This window comes from Otolemur garnettii, unplaced genomic scaffold, assembly GCF_000181295.1.
Source record: "Otolemur garnettii isolate 467f Iridium unplaced genomic scaffold, OtoGar3 scaffold00061, whole genome shotgun sequence".
NCBI lineage: Eukaryota > Metazoa > Chordata > Mammalia > Primates > Galagidae > Otolemur > Otolemur garnettii.
In genome coordinates, this window is record NW_003852456.1 from 9,200,356 (window position 1) to 9,227,465 (window position 27,110).

Here is a 27,110-nt window from a genome sequence, read left to right on the forward strand (position 1 = left end):
GAGATATGATAATAATGGGCCTCTTCTCAATTCCCGTTCCACTGACTATGGGGTGGGAGGGGGAATCTCAAGGGTGCCATTCACCAAGGCAAACGTGAAAGAAGCAGCCATTAACAAAACCCAAGGTTATCTTTTAAACAATTAAAAACAGCAGGCATCTGATCTGTGTAAAAGTTTTCTGTGTGTCTGAAGTGTATATCATTTCAGATTTTGAGAGATAACTGAGAAAGAAAAACAATGCTTATTTATTCAGGAAACATTCTCTGTTTAATACAGCAAGAGTCAGAGAATTGAAACTTGCAAAGAGACCCATTCATTACTTTTCAGAGAAGAAATCTTCTTAAAGCTAAAACATCCAACTCTTGGTTTGAGTCCAAAGGTTCTGTTCAGTTGTTTTGAAGTTACAGAGAAAAAAATGTACTTTTCCTATCGTACCCATTGACATTTTTAAACAGAAATAATTCAAAGATATTTAAACAGTACAACTTCAAATGTCTGTGGTTAATCCATTGCAGAGAAGAATCTGTAGGAGAAAAAAAAAACATGAAAAAATAAACTTGTAGTCTGATAATCCTTTCAAACACTGGAATCAAACTAAGGTTTACAATTGTACTATCAAAGTTGGTTACATTTTTAACTAAAAAAGAATACAGGTTCCCTTGTTGCCTTTTCTAAAGCATCTTTAAGGGTAATTTTTTTAAAATTTTATTTAGAATTACAGAAGAAAACAGTTGCATGCCAAGGAGTGTTGTTTCACAAAGACTTAACCTACTTATTCTTGTACTTCTTGGTGAAGGCCACTCTTCAGTCAGATTATAAAAAACAGAATTAGTATGTGATCTTTCCCCCATATATTTGTGTTATAATTTAGACCTAAATTCTATTCTTAAGTGGTCAAAGATGAATAATTTAATTTAGAGAGAAGAGTATACAGTTACAGCTGCCCAGATATAAAAACTTAACAAATGTGTCACTCTTAACAGACCTCTCTGGCTATCCTACCTATTCCATTTAGGGACACCAGAAAATTGATGGGTTTGAATTCTAGGGAAGAGACCTTATCTCTTGCAACAAAGATTATTTCTTTATCTGTAAAATGAGGATAATAGCAGGATTTGTTTGACTATTAAAAGATGAGATAATCTGGCCAACAGAACATACTTAGGAACTGTTATTAATAGTTTTCTTCCCCTTTCCTAGAGTCAAATAGTGACTCATAACCTAAGGTTATTAAATACAGGCAAAATAAAGTGAGACTTAGTAGCCAATATGCAACAAATTTGTGTAACATTTTTTAATGTTGTAATAATTTATGTAATAATTTTTTTATTGTTTCAGGTTAATTTGAGAGTACAAAGAATTAGGTTATAATGTTTGTATTTATTAGGTAGAGCTCCTCTTACAATTCCATCCTGCCCCCAAGAGATGTGCCATACACCCTAACATTGTACCCATTAAGTGGGAGCACACCCATCCCCTCCTCTCCTCACTCTGCTCCCTCATTCTCTTCCCCCCACCTTGAGTTGATTTGAACTTTTCTCCTATGTGGGCATGTATTAGCACATCTACTGCCTTCATATTAGAATTAAGTACATTAGATTCTTGCTTCTCCATTCTTGTGAAGCTTTACTAAGAAGAATGTGTTCTATCTCCATCCAAGTTAATACAAAAGATGTAAAGTCCTCATCATTTTTAGTGGCTGAATAGTATTCCATGGTATACATATACCACAGCTTGTTAATCCATTCCTGGGTTGGTGGGCATTTAGGTTGTTTCCACATTTTGGCACTTGTAAATTGAGCTGCAATAAACAGTCTAGTGCAAGTGTCCTTATGATAAAATGATTTATTTTTTTCTTTCTGGGTAGATGCCTAGTAATGGGATTGCAGGATCCAATGGGAGGTCTAATTTGAGTTCTTTGAGGATTCTCTATACTTCCTTCCAAAAAGGGTGCATTAGTTTGCAATCCTACAGGCATTGTAAAAGTGTTCCCTTCTCTTCACATCCACACCAGCCTCTTCAGCTTTGAGACTTTGTGATGTGGGCTAATAAATTTAGTTACTCTCCTTTGAATCCATGTTTTTCAAGTTGTGTATAGACTTGTGAAATCAGCTTAGTTGGGAATGACCAGAGAAGATGGAATATCAGAGTATGTCACACATACAAGAGCACTGTTCTATTAAACTCTCACTTCAGCTACACATATGGCATGTACGTGTGTGTATTGTAGACTATTTCTTACTAGAGGTTGCAATTTTCAAAAAATGAAAACTATTACTTTGTCTGGTCTTTCTCTTCTCACTGACATCTCTGTGTTTTGAGTTCCTAGAGGATCTGTAAAAAGTGGCCTTAAGCATATGTCACTGTTCAAAAGTTTCCTATTTTTTGATGTATTCATCAACTGCAACACATTTTCTATATCCAAATAAAAGAAAATGTTCCGATTAGCCAAATACCATAATTTCTCGAATAATTACTAATCATGAGGCATGATGTTATGGGCACACTCTGATCTTCAAACCTACCTCATAAGGGGTTGACTGTGGTCTCTTATCTTACAATGGGTAAACTGAGGCTCACAGAAGGGAATCCAAAGCCAAGGGAGATGCACCCCACGCCCTGCCTTTTCTCCACTAGCCCATCAGCACATTCTAAGGGAGGATATGATTGTGTGACATGGTGAGTGGGGAATGGCTGTCGTGGCTAATGCTTTCCCTGTCAAAGATTTGCTGAGTGTTAAGCCCCACAGATGGGAAGGAATGCAGCCTGCAAAGAAAAGGGTGCATAGGAGGGAAGGACTCTTCTCTCCCAGAGCAAACTGGGTCTACCAGCAACTGGTTTAGTCATAACACAATTTAGCCTTTTAAAGAGTGAGAACTGAATAAATACAGTACAGGAAGTTCAAAAAGTAATATTTTAGAAACCACATTCTTTTCTCCAGAACAGACAGGACAGAAGGTTCCATTTCCCACATTAAAACATTCTGTCTTCTCCTTGAGACACAGTGAAACATTTACTGAGAAGTCTGAGCAGCCTGGAGCATGAACCCAGATTTTTTTTTTTTCCACTGTGTTAGCAAGAGCGATGGATTCAAGGGCAGTCCAGGATCCTGAAACAGCCTGCACGGATCTCTTTGCTAACGCTCAGCTGATATGAATCACTGCAACTGAGTGTTGCCCTGCCTTGCACAATGGTATTTGACATTATTAATAGTTGGCTTAGTCGGGTTGACCACAATAAGAGCTTACTCTGGCTCGAGAGAGAGCCTATCAAGCCCTTGTGAATGTCAGCACTAAGTCTGGGGATGGTTTCAGATCCAAACTTTAAAATATAAGAAATACTCTCTAAAGATACATTATAATGGATCAGCTACTAAAAACCATCGTAACAGGGCAATTGTGGAACACCAGATAAAATTTAAACTTTGGATGTATCACATGAGGAAAAGTTATAGAAGGGAACTTCTCAAGGGGATTTCTTACAATATTCATTAAAAATATATTAGTATGCTTTCCTTCCTTCCTTCCTTCTTTCCTTCCTTCCTTCTTTCCTTCTTGTCTTTTTTCTTTTCCCTTCTTTCTTCTCTCCTTCTCCTTCCTTCCTGGCTTCCTTCCCTTCTTTTCTTGCTTGCTTGAAGCTAGTCAGCTCAAATCCAAATTAACTTAATCTCATAGGATATTAGATGGTCTCAAAAAAATTCCTCCCTTCTAAGAGGTATGTACTCAGTAGTAAGATGTTGCAAAGAGCCTTTAGGACATACTGAGAGTGTCACCGAAGGCCATGCTGCTCTTGGACCCAGCATAGGATTGCCACTGGCACAAGGAAAGACACTTGATGGCTTGGGAATTTGACTTGGGAAACAGAACTATTGCATAGAATTCCAATCAAATTAGTCAAAACCATCTCTTTACACTAGCAGCAGCCTCTTATATCACTTAACTCATGTCCTACTGAAAAGAATAGTCCTTTAATAAAGAACTTGTGATTTGTCTGCCCTATTAGGAATCCACAAGTAAAGGATAATTTAATTTTTAATAATAAAAGGAATTTAAGACTATTAACAACTTTTGTTGCACCCACTTCTCACTCCCAGGAGCCCAAATTTCACTTGTAACTGCATATTTAAAACAGTGATGCTATCCAGCTCATGTTTCATCAGACTGAGCACAGAGACAATTCATAATCCTTATAACTGAAAATATAATTATTACACTTTCATAGACTATTTTAGCAACTGGTTTTAAAATCCTTTCTATCAAAGTTTCCTTACTGTTCATTTCTTAAAATTTATCCTTTATTTCTGTATTTTTAATAGTTCTTCACTAGGAAATATTTCTGACTGCCTATGTCATAGAAAAATTAGAGAATATGGGACCAGGCACAGTGGCTCACACCTATAATCCTAGCACTCTGAGAGGCCGAGGCAGGTGGATGCCTGAGCTCAAGGGTTTGAGACCAGCCTGAGCCAGAGCGAGACCCTGTCCCTAAAAATAGCTGAGCATTGTGGCCGGCACCTGTAGTCCCAGCTGCTTGGGAGGCTGAAGCAAGAAAATCACTTCAGCCTAAGAGTTTGAGGTTGCTGTGAGCTATGACACCACAGCACTCTACCGAGAGCAACAAAATGAGACTTGGTCGTTCTTCTTCTCACACTCCACCTAGGAAGAGGAGGAGCAGAGTTTGGGATCCCAATGGAAGTTCTGATGGTGACTGGGCCACTAGCATTAGTATCTGCCTCAAAAAAAAAACAAAAAAAAATTAGAGAATACAAAAAAAAAGGAAACCCTAAGGTGAAAATAAGAACTTCCCACAGCCCTACCACACAAAAGACATAGCTGTTAACATTTAGAATTCCGTGCATATAAGCTTGCATTAAGTTTTACAAAAAGTATCAGTATATGGCATACACAAGGTGGCCATGAGGTTTAAATTGCACACTACCTGAAATTGCACACAACGTTTATGGTCACCCTGCATAACCCCCCAAACTACCAATTATAAGTAATTCCCTTGTTACTCAAAGTTTTTCAAAAATATTTTTCATGGTTGCAAATCTTATCCTCCTGGAATGTGTGGTAATTTAGCTATCTCATATCACTAGGCAGTTAGGTCTCTTCAATTTTGGACTACTATAACTTATGCTACTCTTTGCAGTTATTACTTTTTAGAGGTAGAATTGGCATGTCATAAGGACAAAATGATGTTAAGAGTTGCAAACATGTTGCCAAGTTGCCCTTGAGGGAGACAAACACAGTTCCTTCTCACCTGTGCACAGCTCTCTGGCTGTGCTGGAGGTTATCAGAGTGCTAGGCGGTCCTCAAAATGGTCCCCATGGACCATCTCCCCTTCAACATGACCTGCACACAGTGACTTGTCTGATGAACAGAGTACAGCAGCAACGATGGCCTGCCACTGCTGAGCCTGAGTTACGGGAAGACTGCTCCTGCCCCGGTGGGGCTGCAAACTGGCACAGCCTAAGTGCAGCTGTTCCAGGAAATCAGCTGAGATTAATTTTTGCCAATGACAAAATGAATATTAGAACTTTAGGAAACTTGCTTCTACCATCTTAAGCTTGATAGCTTCCCAATACTTAAAGAAGTTTCTGATAAGATCACTGATAATATTAAATGTAATTTTTTGACATTATCTAATGAAATCTGTCAACATTTGGAAGATCTGCACAACTTAAGTCAAAGTAAAAGACAGACAAATGGATGTAGAGTACAAAAGTTCACCCACATGGTTTCAGATTCTGCACTGCGGGTCATCTTTAAGAAAACAGCAGAGTTTGAGTGTGGTATCAAAGAAGCATACCGACACCTGTCCTTTGTCCCATGCTGTATCTGCAAGGCCAGATTTTCTTTACATACATGAGCCATAGTAACATATAGCAGCAGGTCCCTGCAGAGGCCAAGACGAGGACCCGGCACAACATTAAAGAGACATGAAAACATGTGAAGCTGCCACTTTTATCACAAACTGATTTTTATTTGGGAAACCTAGTTTTTAAAATAGAATAGCCCAAGAGTTTGAAGTTGCTGTGAGCTATTATTTATATTAATGTGTAATGGGTTTATTACAACTAATTTTAAATGAATAACTAAAGAATATTTTAAGAATTTCTCAGCTTTGATCTCTTGTATAATAAAGTATTGAGATATATATGTAACCCACATAAACGGTGTCGCTCATTTCATCTTTCCTTGTCAGTGTGCACTGTTCCCTTCCAATCAGCATTCACATATGTTTGAGTCTAGGCCAGGTGTGGTGGCTCACACCTGTAATCCCAGCACTCTGGGAGGCCAAGGCAGGAGGATACCTTGAGCTCAAGAGTTCAAGACCAGCCTGAGCAAGAGTGAGACCCTGTCTCTACTAAAAACAAAAAAACTAGCCAGGTGTGGTGGCAGTGCCTTTACTCCCAGCTACTTGGGAGGCTAAGACAGGAGGATCATTGAGCCCAGGAGTTTGAAGTTGCTGTAAGCTATGACACCAAAGCACTCTACCCTGGGTGACAGAGTGAGACTTTGTCTTCAAAAATATGTATATATAGATATATAAATACCCTTATCTTTGCCTTCTCTTTAAAATCAAAACATTCTCTGTTTTTACTTCTGTTGATATGGTGAATTATGGAGATGGACTTGCGTATGTTAGAGCAGCCTTGCATCCCTGGGATGAAACCTATTTGATCATGATGAATGATTTTTTAATGTGTAGCTGTAATCTACTGGCTTGGATTTTACTGAGAATTTTTGCATCTATATTCATTAGTGAAATTGGTCTGAAATCTTCCTTTTTAGTTGGGTCTTTTCACGGTTTTGGTATCAGGATGATGTTTGCTTTGGAGAACATGTTGGGGAAGACTCCTTCCTTCTCAATTTTTTGAAATAATTTCTGCAGTATGGGAATAAGCTCTTTCTTGAAGGTTTGATAGAATTCTGGTGTGAAGCTATCTGGACCAGGGCTTTTTTTTGTTGAGAGATTTTTTATTGTTTCTTCAATTCTCTCAACAGATGCAGAAAAAGCATTCGATAAAATTCAGCATCCTTTTCTAATTAGAACACTTAACAATTTAGGCTTAGTTGGCACATTTCTTATTCTGACTGAAGCCATCTACAACAAACCCCACAGCTAATACTATACTGAATGGGGTAAAATTGAAATCTTTTCCACTTTGAACCGGAACCAGAATAGGTTGTCCTCTATCACCACTACTGTTCAGCATAGTGCTGGAAGTTCTAGCCAATACAATCAGGCAAGAGAAGGAAATAAAACGCAATCAAATGGAAGCAGAGAAGGTCAAACTCTCCCTCTTTACTGACAATATAATCTTATACTTAGATAACCCCAAAGACTCAACCACAAGACTCCTGGAAGTGATCAAAAAATATATCAATGTCTCAGGATATAAAATCAATGTCCATAAATCAGTAGCCTTTGCATATGCCAATATCAGCCAAGATGAGAAGCTAATCAAGAACACAATTCCCTTCATAGTAGCTTCAAAAAAATGAAATACCTAGGAAAATCCATAACAACAGAGGTGAAGGATCTCTACAAAGAAAATCATGAAACCCTACAAAAAGAAATAGCAGAAGATATTAACAAATGGAAGAACATACCATGTTCATGGCTGGGAAGAATCAACTATACAACCCAAAGCAATCTACAGATACAATGAAATCCTCATTAAAATACAATTATCATACTTTCAGGATTTGGAAAAAATAATTCTTCATTTTGTATGGAATCAGAAAAAAATCCTGTATAACCAAGGCAATTCTTAGTAATAAAAAGAAAGACAGGGGTTTCACCCTATCAGACTTTCAGCTATATTATAAGGCTGTAGTGATTAAAACAGCTTGGTATTGTCACAAAAATAAAGACATTGACATTTGGAACAGAATACAAATCCATGAGACTAAACTAACCTCTTATAGCCACTTGATCTTTGATAAACCAAACGAGAACATACACTGGGGAAAAGAAACCGTATTCAATAAATGGTGCTGGGAGAACTGGATATCCACATATAAAAGACTGAAACTGGACCCACACTGCTCACCACTTACAAAAATTGATTCAAGATACATAAAAGATTTAAATATAGAGCATGAAACAATAAAAATCCTCAAAGAAAGTGTGGGGAATACACTTGAAGATATTGGCCTGGGGAAAGATTTTATCAAGAAGACTTCTGTGGCAACAAAAATAAACAAATGGGACTTAATTAAACTGAAAAGCTTCTAGCTAAGGAAACAACAACCAAAGCAAACATAACCTTCAGAAGGAGAAAAGATATTTGCACATTCTGAATCAGACAAAAGCTTGGTAACTAGGATCTATAAAGAACTCATACAAATTTTTTTTTCTTTTTTTGAGACAGAGTCTCACTATGTTGTCCTGGGTAGAGTGCATGGTGTCAGAGCTCTCAGCAACCTCAAATTCTTGGGTTTAAGCAATTCTCTTGCCTCTGCCTCCCAAGTAGCTGGGACTACAGGCACCTGCCACAACACCTAGCTATTTTTTGTTGCAGTTGTTATTGTTGTTTAACTGGCCCAGGCTGGGTTCAAACCTACCACCCTTGTTGTATGTGGCTGGTGCTATAACCACCGTACTATGGGTGCTGAGCCGAGAACTCAAATTAATCAACAACAAAAAAAGACCCAACAATCCCATATATCACTGGGCAAGAGAGATGAATAGAACCTTCTCTACAGAAAACAGAAGAATGGCTAACAAACATATGAAAAAATGCTCATTGTCACTGATCATCAGAGAAATCAAACCAAAACCACCCTGAGATAGCACCTAACCCCAGAGAAAATGGTCCACATCACAAAGTCTCAAAGCTGCCCATGCTGGTGTGAATGTGAAGAGAAGGGAACATTTTTACTTTGCTGATGGGACTGCAAACTAATACAACCTTTACAGAAGGAAGTATGGAGAATCCTCAAAGAACTCAAATTAGACTCCCACTTGATCCTGCAATCCCATTACTGGGCATCTATCCAGAAGAAAAAATAAATCATTTTATCATAAGGATTTTTTGCACTAGACTGTTGATAGCAGCTCAATTTACAATCACCAAAATGTGGAAACAACCTAAATGCCCACCAACACAGGAATGGATTAACAAGCTGTGATGTATGTATACCATGGAATATTATTCAGCTACTAAAAGAGATGGAGACTTTACATCTTTTGTATTAACATAGATGGAGGTGGAACACATTCTTCTTAGCAAAGCATCACTAGAATGGAGGAGCAAGAATCAAATGTACTCTATTCTAACATGAAAGCAGTAGATGAGCTGATACAAGGTGGGATAGGGGAATGAAGAGTGGGAGAGGGAGAGGGAAGGGATGGGAGGTCACAGTGTATGGCACACCTCTTGGGGGCAGGACACAATTACAAGAGGACTTTATCTAACAAATGTAATCAGTGTAACCTAACCTAATTCTTTGTGCCCTCAATGAATCCCAAACAATAAAAATAAATAAATAAATAAATAAGACATTAGGAAGAACTTTAAAAAAAAATCAAAGATTTTCCTCTCTTAGCTTTACGGAGAGAACCAACTGTCACACTTGCCCTCATCAGGGGCTTCTGGTGCTCAATTAACTCTGACAACCTGTCCTTCTCTATGCGTGTTTCTAAATGTCTGGAGTTGCCCAGGCTCAGCTATAGGGCCCATTGTCATCTCATTCTTTCTTTCCTCTATGAGTCAGTCCACCTATTTTGGTGCCTGTGTAGAAAGCTCATCAATACTTACTTCTCAGCTGGATGTCATTTTTTAGAGGTACATAATTTTTTCCTCTTTTTTTTTACATTTCTGTATGTGTTCACATGAAAATAACTGCTGCAAAATTAAAATGCTCCATCTGCCTTCCCTGTGGCTCTATAAGCACATTAGACAGTATGAGATAGGGGGACATGGATCAGATCCAAAGTCGAGCCGACCGCGTCCCAACCTGGCATGCTTTCAATGGCTCTTCCAGTGTGTGCACAGGGTTTGGAAAGGGCGGGCTCTTTTAATTTATAGAAAAGACTTAAGCTGCTGCTAGTGGAAACTAACTGTGTAAGTGAATTAAAACACAGGCTATTAGGGAGATCTATACTTCCCTCCAAGAAATTTATAAGCGTCTATTATCAGTAGCATAAATCACTCAAACAACTGCGTCAACTATACCAAGTTGTATAGATTATAATAAGGGGCCCAATGGCTGGAATAACTCCAGAGCTATTTAGCTCATTAGGTCTGGTTTATCTTACACTAAAAGTTTGCCTCAACCTTGCTTTTATAAAAGATAATTTCTTTGTTATCAGGTTTCCTGGGACTCCATTGCATCACACTCCACTCCTAGCCATCAATTTTAAAGCGTTTCATCCATTAGACCAACCAAATCTGAAGCTGGGATTGCCTGTGTCGGCTTCACCCTTCCACCCCTCACTACCCCTCCCCTGCAGTGAAGAAAGCTTCATGTTCAAATTCCAACCACTACAGTCATTCACCTCCATTTTTTTTTCCAAATGACTTAGATTTAATCATTGGAAGCAAACTAAATGGAAACCTTACAACAGAGAAGAATTACATGTCCGTGCTTTTTGTTAACTGAGCTGGGACTGAAAGGGACTCGGGACTGCCCCTCAAACTGATCTCTTCCAAACAAAGACGTCCACAGTGTTCCTGGCGTTCTGGCTCAGGAAAGGAAGAGACTTTGCTGGTTTTGTGCATTGAAGTCACTTTGCCAGCACTCACTCCTGGCCAGCATCAGGAGCCCCACCTTGGTGGCTCTGGTCATCGCCCTTCTTTTTGTGGCCTGAGATGATGTCATCAATCCGTAGTAGCAGAACTGCCGTCTCTACTGCTGTCTTATATGTCTGCAGCTTCACGGCCAATGGCTCCCATATGCCTAGTTCTTTTATGTCCACCAAAGTTCCGGTTTCACCATTTACGCCCCAAGTCTCACAGTTCTCCTGGGTATGCTTGGCACAAAGGGAGGTAAGCAGATGGATAGTGCCAGCTCCACAGTTCTGGATCAGGGTATGAGGGATGACCTCTAGTGCCTGTGCAACAACACTATATGGCAACTGTTCCACACCAGTCATGGCCTTAGATTTCTCTGTCAAGGCATGGGCCACAGCCATCTCAGAGGCTCTACCCCCTGGCACCAGCTGAGGGTCCAGAAGAACCTTGCGACACTCTTGCATGGCGTCCTAGTGGTTGGGTTCCACTTCTGAAAGAATCTCTTTGCTGGCTCCCCAGAGGAGAATGCTGTAGGCCTTGGGGTCTTTGCACTTAGTGATGAATGTAAAGTACTTCTCTCCAGTTTTCTTGATTTCTAACAAGCCTGCTCCTATTCCAACATCATCCTCTCTCAGTTCCTCTGGTCGGCTATCTGGGCCCCCCAGGCTCTAGCAATGTGATTATTGTCTGTCTTCTGGACTCTACAGATGGCTGTGATATTGGCCCACATGAGGTAGTGCTGAGCTAAATCCGAGATGCCCTTTTCTGTGATGACCACATCAGGCTTTAGCTGGATAATGTCCTCACAGAGCTGCTAGATATACTCTTCTTCCATCTGGAGGATTCGGGTAAAGTCTTCCTCTCGTGTAATCTTAATGTCAGTCTGGCTTTCCCCTTTCTTGTATTCCAGGGAAGAGTCCAACAGCACAATCCGAGGGTTCTTGATGTAGCACCGCATTCGTGGATGGGTCACATCCTTCTTAATCATGACTCCACAGAAGACACATGAGTCTTCAATGATACCCCCAGGTATCTTTTCCACCCTTGCATATGTTTTGATGTCAATCTGCTTCTGACCATTCTCCTCATACTGTACAGTCTTGACAGCATCCAGGGCAATGTTGCACACCAGAGAAGACCACCAGCTGATGGCTTTGGTAGTAACGAAGCTGTTAATGATGTTCAGCATGACGTCACGGTTATTGATGTCAACAGGGGTACTGATTTTCTTTAAAGTGTTGATCATATCATCCAATGCTTTGTGGTAAGCACTGATCACCACTGTTGGATGCATCTGATGTTCTAGGAAATGCTCAGCCACAGATAACATTTCCCCCACAAGAATAATTACTGATGTGGTCCCATCTCCAACTTCTTCATCTTACATCTGGTTAATTTCAATCATTGATTTGGCTGCTGGATGCTGGACTTGAATCTCTCAAAGAATGGTATTGCCATCATTGGTCATCACAATGCCTCCCATTGGGTCCCAAAGCATCTTCATCATGGACAAATGTGTTCGGATGATATCTGCAATAGTCTTAGCAGCATTGATGTTTCCAGACTGAACTCTCTTCCAGATTCACCCTTTGTGTTCTGGCTAAGCACAAGTATGGGACTATGGCCCATCATGGCGGTGCAATGCAGAGCCGGGTATGGAGAGCTGGAGGAACCGGCAGAACCTTCTGGATAACAGTCATTCACCTCTTATGTGTGGTAACTTTTATTAAAACGATTTAGACTCAGAAAGCTTCTCTTTAAAGGGTAGTTTCTTCCAAGTACTATCTTTTTTCAAAGATATCATTGACACAAATCATTACAATTAGGCAAGTCTTAACCTCAGAATCTCTGAATACATCAGGCAGGCTGAAAACTGCAATGCCATGAAATTATTCATTCTCTGTAAGGCTTACTAAAATATGGGGGTTATAAGGACCATGATTTTATTTTAAAAATAAGAAGAATATCTGGGAAACAGTGGCTGATATTTGAAAATCATGGTATGAGAAAGGAAAGATGAATCTAGTCTCTAGAGAAATTTCTAAGTGCAAATTTGTGTGGTGCTTTAAAATGTGCCCTTTTAGCTGGGCACAGTGTCTCACATCTGTAATATTAACACTCTGAGAGGTAAAGGTGGGAGGACTGCTTGAGCTCAGGAGTTCAAGACCAGCCTGAGCCAAAGTGAGAACCTGTCTCTACTAAAAATAGAAAAACTAGGTGGGTGTGATGGTGGGTGCCTAAAGTCCCAGCTACTGAGGAGGCTGAGGCAGGAAGATCACTTGAACCCAGGAGTTGAGGTTGCTCTGAGCTATGATGATGTTATTGCACTCTACCCAGAGCAATAGAGTGACACTGTGTCTCAAAAAAATTCAAAATAAAAAAAATAAAATGTTTCCTTTGATTAGATAGACCTTCTGTACATCACTATGAGGTAGAGTTTTGGCTGGGGGGTTTTGTTTTTGTTTTGTATTTTTGCCCTCTTAGGATATAAGGCAATTAAAGTAACCTGCCCAAGATTACATTGTGTTTGAAGTTAAGAATAGTGGGTTGTTTTTGTTTGTTTGTTTGTTTGTTTGTTTTGTAGCCTGAGACGTTGCTGTATTCCTTGATCACTTCTAGGAGTTTTGTAGTTGATTCCCTGGGATTTTCCAGATATATAATCATATCATCTGTGAAGAGTGACAGTTTGATCTCCTCTGGTCCTATTTGGATCCACTTGATTGCCTTCTCTTGCCTGATTGCGGTAGCTAAGACTTCCATCACAATGTTAAAAAGCAGTGGAGACAGTGGGCATCCTTGTCTGGTTCCTGATCTGAATGGAAATGATTTCAATTTTACTCCATTCAGTGGGAATGCAAGCTAATACATCCTTTTCGGAAGGAAGTTTGGAGAACACTCAGGGATCTAAATATAGACCTGCCGTTTGATCCTGCAATTCCTCTTCTAGGTGTATATCCAATGAACCAAAAATCACTTGGCAATAAAGATATTTGCACCAGATTGTTCATTGCAGCTTAATTCATTACTACCAAGTCATGAAGAAAGCCCAAGTGCCCATCAACCCATGAATGATTAATAAATTGTGGTATATGTATACCATGGAATACTATGCAGCATTAAAAAATGAAGACTTTACCTTTTTTATGTTTACATGGATGAAGCTGGAAAATATTCTTCTTAGTAAAGTATCTCAGGAATGAAAAAAAAATATCCAATGTACTCAGTACTACTGTGAAACCAATTTATAATCACTCACATGTGCATATGAAAAAAGAAACACAACTATAGTTTAGGATGAATGAGGGAACGGGAGGGAGAGGGGAAGGGAGGGGGGTGGGGTGACAGAGGGAGGGTTGGTAGGGGGACCACACCTATGGAGCATATTGCAAGTACAAGTTGGATCTATCAGGTGTAAAGCATAAATGTCTTAATCCTGTAATTGGGTAAAAGTGGTGAACGCTATGTTGTTTAGTAGGATGTAAGCACTCCAATTTGTAATTTGTACAAATAATCAACACATTGAATCCTATAATGGCATAAATATATTTATGATCTATGTATGAAAGACTTAATAAAATAAGAAAGAATAGTGTTTTTGAAATATTTTCCAATGCACTTTCTTTTCTATATCTATTCTACCAAAAAGGATAAAGCCAAAGCACATTGTCCTCAGAAGGAAAAGCACTGTTATAGCTTGAATCCCAGAAGATCAGAATATTAATAAGTAATAATAACAGGCCATAATTCAGCTTTGATTGTCAAGGTGACTTCAAAAAATAGTCCATGATGAAATAAAAGTTTGTTCATTTTATTTTCCCCAAGACATTTCTATCCTCCATCTTTCTCAATAGCACCATACCCTTTGTCCCCCAACCCAGACTCCTGGATGCTGCCCTCAATTCTGTTCCCTTTCCTCACTTCCCACGTTCAGTGGTTACCACAACCTGTTGGTTTTACCTTCAAAGGACAGTACATGTGCGATTTTCTGTATCCCAGTTCTGGAATTCTAAGTCAGGACCTCATGATTTCATAAATCCCCCATGTTGTCCTAGTGTCCCCTCCACAATACTCCAGCTCCCTCATACCAAGAATATCACCTGAAAACTGATGTTGTCACAGATCTCTGGCTAAACTTACTTGATTGCTCAGTTGCCTGCAGGACAAAGTCCATATTATTTTGCATAGAAATAAAACACCTTGATGATGTGGAGGTGGCCTGTTTTTAACTGCTCTTCTGACAGCTTCCCAGGCACTTTGAAGTCATACCAAATTACCACTAAGGGCAAGAACGTGCCCTAATCTTTCCCAACCATGTGCACACATGACTTCTTTCTTCAGAATGCCTCTGATCATGTGGGGAGCTCCAAGCTAAAACAGCGCTCACCCCAACACATTCCCAAACTCCACGCCAGGACCTTACTCCCTTTTCAGAATGGAGCCCTACCTCTTCTGTTTCTCACAGAAACATGAATACATCCTTCTGTAATCACTCATTTTCATCTCTTCAGCTTGCCTAGAAGGCTCATTCTATGCTCTACCCTTGTGTTTAGCTTCCCTTTATAAAAGCTTGTCACTGAATGAAGGCCAGAAGGAAAAGAGTGCAAGTTCAGATGCAGGTGCCTCCAGACTGCTCAGGGAGGACGCAGTGGACAACCAAAGCTTGCATGGGAGAGACTGATCAGCCTAGGAGATGGATATTTGGAAATCATCTGTGGTGACAGCCAAGGCCATGGGTGTGGGAAAGAAAACAACAGGAGAGCAAGCTAAGACTCTGGAGAACATTGGCATTCAAGGTTTGGGGAAGTCTCATAAACAATTCGCCCAGGCCGATTTCTTCAAGTGTTTTCCCTGCACTTTCTTCAAGTATTTTTATGGTTTCATGTCTTAAGTTTAAATCCTTAATCCAGTGAGAATCTATCTTAGTTAATGGTGAAAGGTGTGGATCCAGTTTCAGTCTTCTACAGGTCACCAGCCAGTTCGTCCAGCACCATTTGTTAAATAGGGAATCTTTTCCCCATTCAATGTTTTTAATTGGTTTATCAAAAATGAGGTAATGGTAGGTAGCTGGGTTCATCTGTTGGCTTTCTATTCTGTTCCATACATCTACCTCTCTGTTTTTGTGCCAATATCATGCTGTTTTAAGCACTATCAATTTATAGTATAGTCTGCAATTGAAGCAACATCAAAAATACACTATTGGGACCTGATCAAACTAAAGAGCTTCTGCACAGCCAAGAGCACAGTAAGTAAAGCATGCAGACAGCCCTCAGAGTGGGAGAAAATATTTGCAGATTATGTCTCTGACAAAGGTTTGATAACCAGAATCCATAGAGAACTCAAACGCATTAACAAAACAAACAAACAAACAAAAAAAAAACAAGTGATCCTATCCCAAGGTGGGCAAAGGACTTGAAGAGAAATTTCACCAAAGAAGATAGGCGTGCGGCCTATAGATATATGAAAAAATGCTCACAATCCTTAATCATCAGAGAAATGCAAATCAAAACTACTTTGAGATATCACCTAACTTCAGTAAGATTAGCCCATATCACAAAATCCCAAAACCAGAGATGTTGGTGGTTGATGTGGAGAAAAGGAAACACTTCTACACTGCTGGTGGGAACGCAAACTAATACGTTCCTTTTGGAAAGATGTCTGGAGAACACTTAGAGAACTAAAAATAGACCTGCCATTCGAACTTACAATTCCATTATTAGGTATATACCCAGAAGATAAAAAAATTACATTACAACAAAGATATGTGTATCAGAATGTTTATTGCAGCCCAATTCATAATTGCCAGGTCATGGAAGAAGCCCAAGTCCCCATCGATCCACGAATGGATCAATAAAGTGTGGTATATGTACACCATGGAATACTATGCAGCCCTAAAGAAAAATGAAGACTTTACCTCCTTCATGTTTACATGGATGGAACTGGAAAATATTCTTAGCAAAGTATCACAGGAATGGAAGAAAAAGTATCCAATGTACATAGCCCTTTTGTGAAACTAATTTATAGCTCTCAAATGAAAGCTACAACTTAATTCTAGCCCACGAATATGGGGAGGGGGATGGGGACAGGGAGGGGAGAAGGGTGGCTGAGTGGTGGGAAGGTGACTGGAAAGATCACCTATATGGTCTGTCTAACAAGGGTACAAGTGAACTTTTCTAGAACTAGAATATAAATGTTTTGACACAATGACTAAGCAAATGACATGAAGTCTATGTTAACCAGCTTGATGAAAGTATTTCAAATTGCATATGAAAACACTACACTGTACCCCGTGTTTGCATTAATGTATACAGCTATCATTTAATTAAAAAAAAAAAAAGGATTGGGGAAGTCAGAGAAACTTAGTGAGATGACTGAGCTTGGGGAGAATGATGTTGAAGAAGTCAGGACTGAAGAGAGATTCCAGAAAAAAGAAAAAACACAAGTATAGTCTAGTGAGAGAGCATGAGGATGGGAGAGGAGAGACTGTGATGGCGGGATCTCACGGGATCTGCACAGTGTGAGGGTGGTCAGCACGCCCCCTGGTGGATGGGATCTCACCTGATCTGAACAGAGTGAGGGTGGTCAGTACGCCCCCTGGTGGATGGGATCTCACCTGATCTGCACACTGTTAGGGTGCTCAGCACTCCCCCCTGGCTGAGGGGCTCAGCTACAACTTGAACTTTACCTTAGGAAGGAAAACAATGTAACCTAAACATCGGTACCCTCATATCAACCTGAAATTTTTTTTAACAGGATGTGTTTAATAAAAACGTTAGCTGAAAGTTATCTGCTACGTTAGGCATTCCCTTTAGTTATAATCTTAGTACAAATATCACTTTTTAAAGTCGAGGCAAATTCCAAGTAGCTGAAGAGTAACAGTGAAAATGTTGAGATAGTGAGCAGTGATTTTCCTGCACCTGGGATCTGTCAGTCTTGGGTTAGGAGGAAAATGTTATGTGTTTCTCAGTGGGCAGGGTTCACTGTGAGGAACAGAAGCTGATCATCTCTGACCTTGCCCATTAGTCATGGTGACAACCAAAATTCTCCTCATTGTTTTCTAAACCCTGTGTGTGGGAGAGGACATCATCAGCTGAGTAGTGCAGACCCCTGAGTTTGCTGTGACAACACTAGAAGAAGGCTATAAGAACTTTCAGAATTTTCTTGACTGAAATGTCCCACAATAATGTCATTTAACTGTGGAGGTTATCAGATGCCTTTCTGCCCTAATCAAGACATACTATTATCAGCTTAGTTGTAGATATTAAATCGCCTGTCTTTATCTTTCAGCCAGTGCTCACCTCTTTCTCTCTCTCAAAGGTGTTTATACTTCTTGCCTATTTCCAGCAGTGGGTTCCCATCTGTTTCCCAATGCATATTTACATGTTTTGCCCTTAACAGATCTTTGGTGCCACTTTTGTGCCACTTTTTCTGTTGCCAAAACACCACCATCAACTCATTACTTTTAATGTACCTTCAGCCTGTGTGAATACACAGGTGCTCACGCAATGTAGTCATGAGTGCATGTTAAAATCCATTGCAAGATGTTTCTCATGTATCCTTGCGTGAGTAAACAAAGGCAAGTTCTATTAGGAACATGTGATGATGAGACCTATCTTTTGAATATCCTCATGCTGGCATCCTTCATGGATTATCATTTACTGTTCTGCTCTACCTGGATTCTCCTGGTGCTGGGAATCTTGGCTCAAATCACCTTTACCAAGAGGCTTTTCATATTGCTCTAGAACAGCAGTTCTCAACCTTTGGGTCATGACCCACAGGAACTGAATTAAAGGGTTGCAGCATTAGGAAGGTTGAGAGCTACTGCTCTAGAAGCAAAATAGGAAGCTACTGCTAGGGAGATTTTATAGGCCAGCCCTGACCTCTCTGAGCTTTAGTTTCTGAAACTTTGAAATATTATCATCAGCATGGCCTATATCACATATGTGAACTCTGAAGTTCAAGTAAGTGAACATATGTAAAAGTAAGTATGCCAATAAAAAGCTCACTATACATACCAAAGGCAAATTCATGAATCTTCTGTTATTTCATGCCAACTATTTTGGTATAACTTTTTCCATTTAGAAATACATTTCCTTTCTGAGGTCCGCTCTGTCTGAGACAGAGCTGCTTTGCCATCACCTTCAAAAGGCATGGCTTTGGCTGAGTCATGCACCAGGGCAGCAAAGAGCATCAGTGGATTTCCTGATCTGTATGTTTGCACATAAGAAGCTGCTCACAGACCACCAACTTGCTTCCCATTGAGAACAAACAGCTCTCACATGGAAACAATGATGCTTGGTCATTAACAGCCCGATTAAACAGAAACTGTTGACCTTGAGGGGAAGGGCTCCAGGACCTGGAGTAACTTACCAGTTTGCTTTTCGTAATTACTTCACTCATTAATGAAATGCCAAACTAAATGGCAGCATATGTGTTTTATATTTTTATATTATATCTCCCAGCATTTCTTGGGAGATAACCCAAGGGATGGCTTGGCTTTGCGTAAGCCACATGTATCACATAGGGAAAGACCTAGAAGGACATTTAGGAAGATCAGAGGAGATTATATTATAAGATAATATTTATACTACTCACACACACCAACACAGCCCTCACATCATTGGGGCCATGTTTGGGTTGTAGAGCGAGGTGCTCTGGCAGGGATGAGTTATTGCAGCCCAGAGCTCTGCGGCTGCTGGAAGACAACCAGCCCATGATAGGCTTGTGAACTTATAGTGTCCTTTTTCCAGATGAGTGCTATCAAGAAAACACAGTAAGAACCTTAAGATTTTGCCATGTAGCACTAAGGGGAATATATTCACATGAAGTGATTATCCTTGATGGTTCCAGACAGTCTAAAGATGCAGTACATTTTCCTAATAATACTTACCTTCTTTTTGATATGATGCTTTAGAAGCACAGCTTGTGCTTATAATCAGTACAATTTATCACCTATCCCCAAAGTATCGTGCCGTTGAAATGCCTGACATATATATTGGGTGTCACGGATTTAGCAAAAATTGAATTATAAATTGCCCTGCCAGTTTTTGCCTCTGGAAATAATGAACAAGCTAGAGAAATGTTCTCCTGAAGGATTTACCTTCAGAATGACTGTGAAGAAAGGAACAACCAGTACAGATTGCCAAAATACTATCTCTCTGAGCATAGATTATTTGGGCAATTTAGAAAAAGTGTCAATTCCTTATCCAGTGAAAAGAAAGCAATCATAGTAATATATTCATTTTAAACAATTGAAGAATTTAATGCCTAGCAACCTCAGGATTTTCCTAAAAGCAAACCAAATGCCAGGCAAAATTCTTTTTAGACATAATAGTTTATTCTTATAAATGAAATGATGGCCTATTGTAGTTACTTTAATAATTAGCAGTCAAGATAAGTTATCACTAAAACAAGTTAACATAATGTGCTTGTCTCATAAAGCAAAACTAAATCTGATACTTCCACTCAAATTTGGTGTAGATTTTTCTAGTATTTTTTTCTGTGCTGTGTTTTCAAACAAAATTATGTGTGTATCCTCTATGTATTTTTATGTTGCTTTTCCTACCTAATTATAATGCATTATATTAGATAATATTTAAAATATATATTTTATCATAGGAAAGTATACTGACTAAAATATTTATTTTTTAACATGGCATTTTTCTAACTTTGAAAAAACAGCAAAATGACTATATTTATACCTAATCTGTGTTTCAACACTATTTGCTTAGAAATAGAACTACTGGATCAAAATTCTGAATGTCTTGAAGTTACTTAATAATATTTACAAATGTCTGGTGGGGCACAGTGGCCCAAGCCTGTAATGCCAGCACTTTTTGAGGCCAAGGTGGAGGAATTGCTTGAGGCCAGGAGTTTAAGACCATTTTGGGCAACAAAGAAAAATCCCATCTCTACAAAAAATGGAAAAACTAGGCAGGCATGCTATCGGGCATTTGTAGTACCAGCTACTTCAGAGGCTGAGGCAAGAGGATCACTTGAGCCCAAGAGTTTGAGTTTGCTGTGAGCTGTGATTCTGCCCAGGCAACAGAATAAGACCCTGTCTCAAAAAAAATTTTTTTTCCAAATATCTTTTCATAAAAATTATATTATGTTCCTTTCCAGCACTGGTGACAGAAAACCTTACCAAGCTGAAGTTTTCAACCTTACATAGTCACCTTCCTACTTTCCTTTGACATTAGCCCCATTAAAGTATTTGCTCAGGTAGAGGCATTTCATGTCTCCCACTGGGTCCTGTGGACACTTGCAAATGCGCACAGCTTATCACTAGTCTTCTGTGTGCTTTTAAGTTGAACCGGCTGGTAAGAACTTGGCAATATCATGCTTTCTCTCCATCATGCCAGTGGGGGGAACAAAAGAAATCAAAGAGAAGTGAGAAGCCTATCACTCTGTATCCTCCCAGATCCTCAAAATGGAAATATAAAATCAAGAATGTGCTGGTACCACCTTCATGGAGGAAGAAAAACAAGGTCCCAGAAATGGGCAAAACCTATATTCCCCTTTTTCTGCTCAAATGATGTAATATCCATCTTGGGGACTTGACACTATCTCGTACTTGATGAGGGATCTTGACAAATTGCTTCACTTTTCTCTGAAACTTATATGGTGTTTGTTTGTTTGTTTAATTTACTTTACAGGCTGGGCATGGTGGCTCATGCCTATAATCCTGGAATGCCAGCACTCCAGGAGGCCAAGGTGGGAGGATTCCTTGAGCTCAGGAGTTTGAGACAAGCCTGAGCAACAGCAAGACCCCATCTCTACTAAAAAATAGAAAAACTAGCCAGGCGTGGTGTAGTCCCAGCTACTTGGGAGGCTAAGGCAAGAGGATGTCTTGAGATCAAAGAGTTTGAGGTTGCTGTAAGCTATAATGATTCCAGGGCACTCTACCTAAGGCAATAGACTGAGCAAAAAAAAAAAAAAATCTACTTTACAAAGTTATTATAAATATTAAAGAAATGCATATAAGGAACCTGACAGTTAGAACAGTTTTTACTATGGATAAGATGCTTACTAACTAATATCTCCTATTGCTAATTCTACTCCCGAAATTTCTCCTATAGTATCACTACTACTAATACTATTTATATTTCTAGTTTTTAATTTCTTTGAAATGTTCTTTGCTTGGTTATCTCAATAAAAGTATTTAAATGTGTATAAGGTCTTAGAATCTTACAGTCCCTTTCTCAAATACCCACCTTGATCTTTACAAAGCCCCTGGGTGCCGAGCAGGGGAGGGTTTACTGTCTCAGCTCACTAGATGAGGAAACTAAGTCGCAGAGAGGAGGAGTGGCAGGACTGAACCCTACATTTTTGTGACTTAATCCAGCCCTGCTGCCATCATCACTCTGTCTACCCATCTGTTCCATCACATCCTGAGGACAGGAAGTTCAATGGAAGCCAAATGAGACCAGCATTAGAACACAGGACCTCTTTTTCCAAGTATTTTCCTTTACCTCTTTGTCAATCAAACAAATGCCAAATGAGTTCTAGAAATAACATAATGTTCTTCCCAAAGAAAACAACATAAACGAAATGCCTGGAGGTACAGAAGCCAATATGAAACGTTTGTCATTAACGCTGAAGGTTAAATAGGGACAACTGTTGCCATGAAATCCAGATGGCTTTTTGATTACTAGCTCTTCCCCAAAGCTTATGATGATCTGTCCCATATTTCATTACATTCCAATTTCATCAGTCAGTGTGAACCTCACCAGCACATGTCTGAGTCCACAACGACACACAGGTTGCTCAAAGGCGAGTTCTCAATTGACTATTGAATTCAAACTTCATTGTTTTGAAATCACTGCCTAGACTGGCCGTCAGAAGTAGGCAAAAGGAAGAAGGCGAGGTTCTTGCCTACACAGATTTAAAACTCCATCCTTAGCTGGAGAATGAGCTTGGAGGCAGTGATGAACAGAAACCCAGCTCTACTTCTAATTGTCACCCCTAGACCTCCCAGTAAGGCGATATTTCCCTCCAGAGAAGTATGCCTTGGGCATTTAAAATAACATCTCAGTGTCAGCACAAGCCATCAGTCTAACTCTTTTCTTATGGGTTTACACGTGGCATGACAGGCATTCAGATCAAAGTCATAAAAGTAGCCAATGGGTCCTTGCTAAGGGTGGCCTGGCTGCCACTGGAATGACCATCCTAAATAAATCCCATGTTAAAAATCTCCTGGACTCCATTTGATTCTGGCTGACATCGTAACTTTCCAAAATAGTGGTATAAGTCAAGACCCAAAGGAGAGAATAGAGCCCAAAGAAGGAGGATGTGTGTGTCACAGAGAGAAAAGACAGATCGGCTAAACCCACCTCCACTTAACAGACACTGGACAGTGAAGGCGGAGAATGAAGCCATGAAACCTTCCAGAATAAACTCAGGTGGTTTCAGACAGACACGTAGCCCTGGGAAGCGGTAATGTGTACGTTCAGACTACTTAATTCTTTCCTTTAAACTTCAAATCTGCAAACTACAGAAATTGCTCTTGATCTTGACAAATCTAATCTGACTTGAACTTGGGGGTCTACAGCTGTGACACTGGAATATTAAGACACATTTTCTTCTCTCCTTTAGTGTCTTGGGCTTGGCTGGAAACAAGAGCTTTAAAATCAGAGTCATGTTTAAAAACAGTCCTAACAGCACTGTTTGCAAATGAAGTAAACCACAGCAAAATCAAAACATAGCACTGAAATTCACAGAAAAGAATGTTGCAACTCAAATGCCATCTCCACAGCTTCATTTTACTTGCTGTTAATGATTTTAACTCATCTCACTCTAATGGTCAAATTCCGTATCAGCAAAAGGAGTTCTGGGGCCACTCCCACTTGCAAAGACAAGATTTTAATCTCTACCCTCTCAAACAGGTTAAAATATACTTATTTGGCTCAGGGGGTGTCGTTTTCCTTGAGGGACACAATATTTTGAATATAGAAAGAATACAAGCAATTATGATCATCTAATGCCTTAGGATTTGCTGAAATAAATGAGTGCATAAATTCATATTGAGAAAACATAGTGATGTCTCCACAAAGTAATAGGAAATGTGAGAGTGTAAAATAATGCTGTTTCAGGGGGTTAAGTCTGCAGCAGAGGTGTTGAGAACAGACCCCCAGTGTCTGCTGCCCTCTTTGTTCTCCCAATCTCCTTTTTGGTCCCCATGTGCCTGCCATCTCTTCTCCCCAGACCTTCAAATGTTGGAATTCTTCCAAATTTGGCCTAAATGGTTGTCTTGCACTGTGTTTTCAAAATCAATTTGCACATAACAAGTAATGAAAGTGCTTACTAGAAACACAGATTGGTGCTTCTCAACCCTAGGAATTTTTACCCTATGAGTCTGGGGCAGAGCCTAGGAATGTGTATTTTAAATAATTGCCCAGAGATCCCTATGATGCAACAAGTTTTGGAGGTAGCACACGAGGCCATCTTACTCATCCCTCTGGCCATAGAAACCATGTATACACTGATGATGTCCGAATTTGAGGATCCTATCCAGATACCCCTTGTACCTCTCTGTATTTTTTTTTTTTTTAGATGGAGTCTCACTTTGTCCCCAGGCTAGAGTGCAGTGATGTCATCATAACTCATAGCAACCTCAAACTTCTGGGCTTAAGTGATCCTCCTGTCTCAGCCTACCAAGAAGCTGAGACTAAAAGCACCCACCACCACACCCAGCTAGTTTTTCTATTTTTCACAGAGACGGGGTCTTGCTCTTGCTCAGGCTGGTCTCCAACTCCTGAGCTCAATGGTTCCTCCTATCTTGGCTTCACAGAGTGCTGGGATTACAGGTGTGAGCCATCGCACCCAGCTATGAATGAGCCCCTTGAGGACAAGGGCTTTCTTCCCATCTCCCAAGCCCCTGGCCTTCATCTCTTTACCTGACATCATTGCCAGGATGTCTTACAGGCATGCTGAGCTTCATGTATCCACTCCTGATCTTGTGACCATCTACCCTCTATTTACTCCTCTTTCAGTCTTTCTTTCTCTCTATAAATGGCATCGCAACCACCTAGATACCTAAACCTGGTAGCAATCATCAACACCTCTCTCACCCTTCCTTCCTACACCAAAACCATCTCCAACACCTGTAACTCAGACCCCCCAGAACTTACGCCCAGCCACCCTCATCCCTTCCATTTCCACTGCCACTGCCCTAAGAAATAAGCCAACAATTTTCTTGCCAGAAGAACTATGACAGCCCCTTAATTTTTGTCCTTGTTCCTACTCCCACTTCTTCCCACCCATTCTCCACAGCACAGCCAGATGGTCTTCTTAAAATGTAGCTTGAATCTCTCCTTGTTCAAAACTCTTAACTGAAATTTCTTGGTACTTAGGATAGATTCCAATTCTTACCCAGTCTTGCATGAGTCACTTCATCTACCCATCCTGCCAATCTTATTCCTCTCTCTGGCCAATCTTCAGCCATCATCCAGCCTTCACGTAAACATCATTGCCTTAGAGAAGCTTTCTGCAGCCAGAATCCCCTTAATGCTAAATCATGATGTCAACAAACTTACATGTTCGTTGTAACTATTTTGGTAAGAGGTTTAATGTCAGTCAATCACCCTAAACTCTACACCCTTGAAAGCAGGAGCCAATCATGCTTTACTGAACACTTTGCTGTCTGTATCTGGGAGGTTTGGGGCATACTAGGTTTCCCATAAATGTCTCTTAAATAAATGAACAAATGTTAGGCACCAAGGACACCTCGGGGAAGAAAACAGAGAACAATCCCTGCATATATGGAGTTATATTCAGTAAGGAAGCTATTGTTACCCAGGGCACTTGATGTGTCTGTGAATAAGTACACATGAATCATGTATACTTATTTTGTAACATTCATTTTGTTAATGCTAATTACAAATCATGTCAGAGTCTGTGCTATTCTGACTATTTTAGAACTTAAAACTGGATTGAAGTTTCTAAATAGTTTATATAAAAAGTAGAATTTTGGATTTTATTCTCCAATTGCTCTAAATGGATGAACAATGCTAACAACCAGAGATAGTCTTTTTTTTGAAACAGAGTCTCACTCTATCGCCTTGGGTAGAATGATGTGGCATCATCACAGCTCACAGCAATCTCAGATTCCTGGGCTCAAGTAATCCCCCTGTCTCAGCCTCCTGAGTAGCTGGGACTATAGGAGCCCACCATCATGCCTGGCTAGTTTTTTTTTTCCTTCTATTTTCAGCAGAGATAGGGGTCTCACTCTTGCTCTCAGGCTGGTCTCAAACTCCTGGGCTCAAGTGATCATCTTGCCTCAGCCTTCCTAACAGCTGGAACTACAGGTGCCCACTGCCACACTCGGCTAGTTTTTCTATTTTTACTAGAGATGGGGTCTTGCTCTTCCTCAGGCTGGTCTCAAGCTCCTAAGCTCAAAAAGTCCTCCCACCTCGACCTCCCAGAGTGCTGGGATCCCAGGCATGAGCCACCACCTCTGGCCCTAGAGATAATCTTTGAACGCACATGGAGCCCCAGCTGAAGACCCCATGCTTCCATACCCTTTTTCTCCCCCCTCCACCAATGAGTCATGGTGAGGAGAGCAAAGGTGGCACATTGACCTACATGCCTACGGAGCCCTTTGTGGGCAGGGGTGAATGGTGACAGTAGAACACACGAGGACACTTCCAGAAGGGCCTGGAGTGAAGTGTTCAGTCTGTCCAGAAAAATAGGATTCTTAAGTGAGCAAGTAAACAGGTAAATTAAAGACCAGATATGTCCATTTCAAGGGAGGGATGAGCTCATTGAACTAAATTAATATAATTCTCTAAGAACTTACCACTTCTTCACATTTTAGTAAAATGTTGTCAAAAATATTTTACAAGAGTTCTAAAAAAAAAAAAAAAAAAAAGAACAAACCTGTATGTCTAATAACTGCGGTGTGGAGTGTGGAGTTCAGGGTGAACCCCAGGTCTGTAGCAATGATAATCCTGCAGTTATGGAGGAAGAGCACAAACATGCTGTGTTTAATCAGAAACCTGTAAGTAAAATCCATTCTTATTTGAGATTCTCCTCTCATTTTGAAAGGAAAACATTGTCTAGCATTTCATTGCCTTGAAAACACAAGATACTGCATAAAAATGTCAGCTATAGACTTCTAAGCAGACGTTTCCTTTTACAATATGGCACACATCATAATCTCTTTGCCTTGGTTCTCCCTGAAAAACAGGGGGAGTATGACCACTAACTAGCAGCCAAACACTCTTCTCTTAAAAATGCAGGAAAAAGCAGGGAAAGCTGAAAACACAGCCACCACAAAACAAGGTGTCCAGAGCAGAGGTCTGCCCCGAATTTATCATTTGATTGTATTTCCTCTGGTCTTTTAAATTTTTTCTAGGTACATCCTTTT

General features: G+C 40.0%; 1 long non-coding RNA gene and 1 pseudogene across 2 annotated transcripts in view; both read right to left on the reverse strand.

Annotated features, from left to right (window-relative positions):
* Nucleotides 1-499: 499 nt before the first annotated feature.
* The window catches only part of LOC111726326, a 32,996-nt gene continuing 6,385 nt past the window's right edge, over nt 500-27,110 (reverse strand). Inside the window, exon 3 of the long non-coding RNA XR_002774131.1 lies at nt 500-523. This is a non-coding gene — a long non-coding RNA (uncharacterized LOC111726326). The remainder of the gene's footprint in view (nt 524-27,110) is intronic.
* Nucleotides 10,745-12,394, reverse strand: LOC100957951 (annotated as a pseudogene). The gene has a single exon (XR_001161422.2). The product of XR_001161422.2 is annotated as a T-complex protein 1 subunit gamma-like (transcript).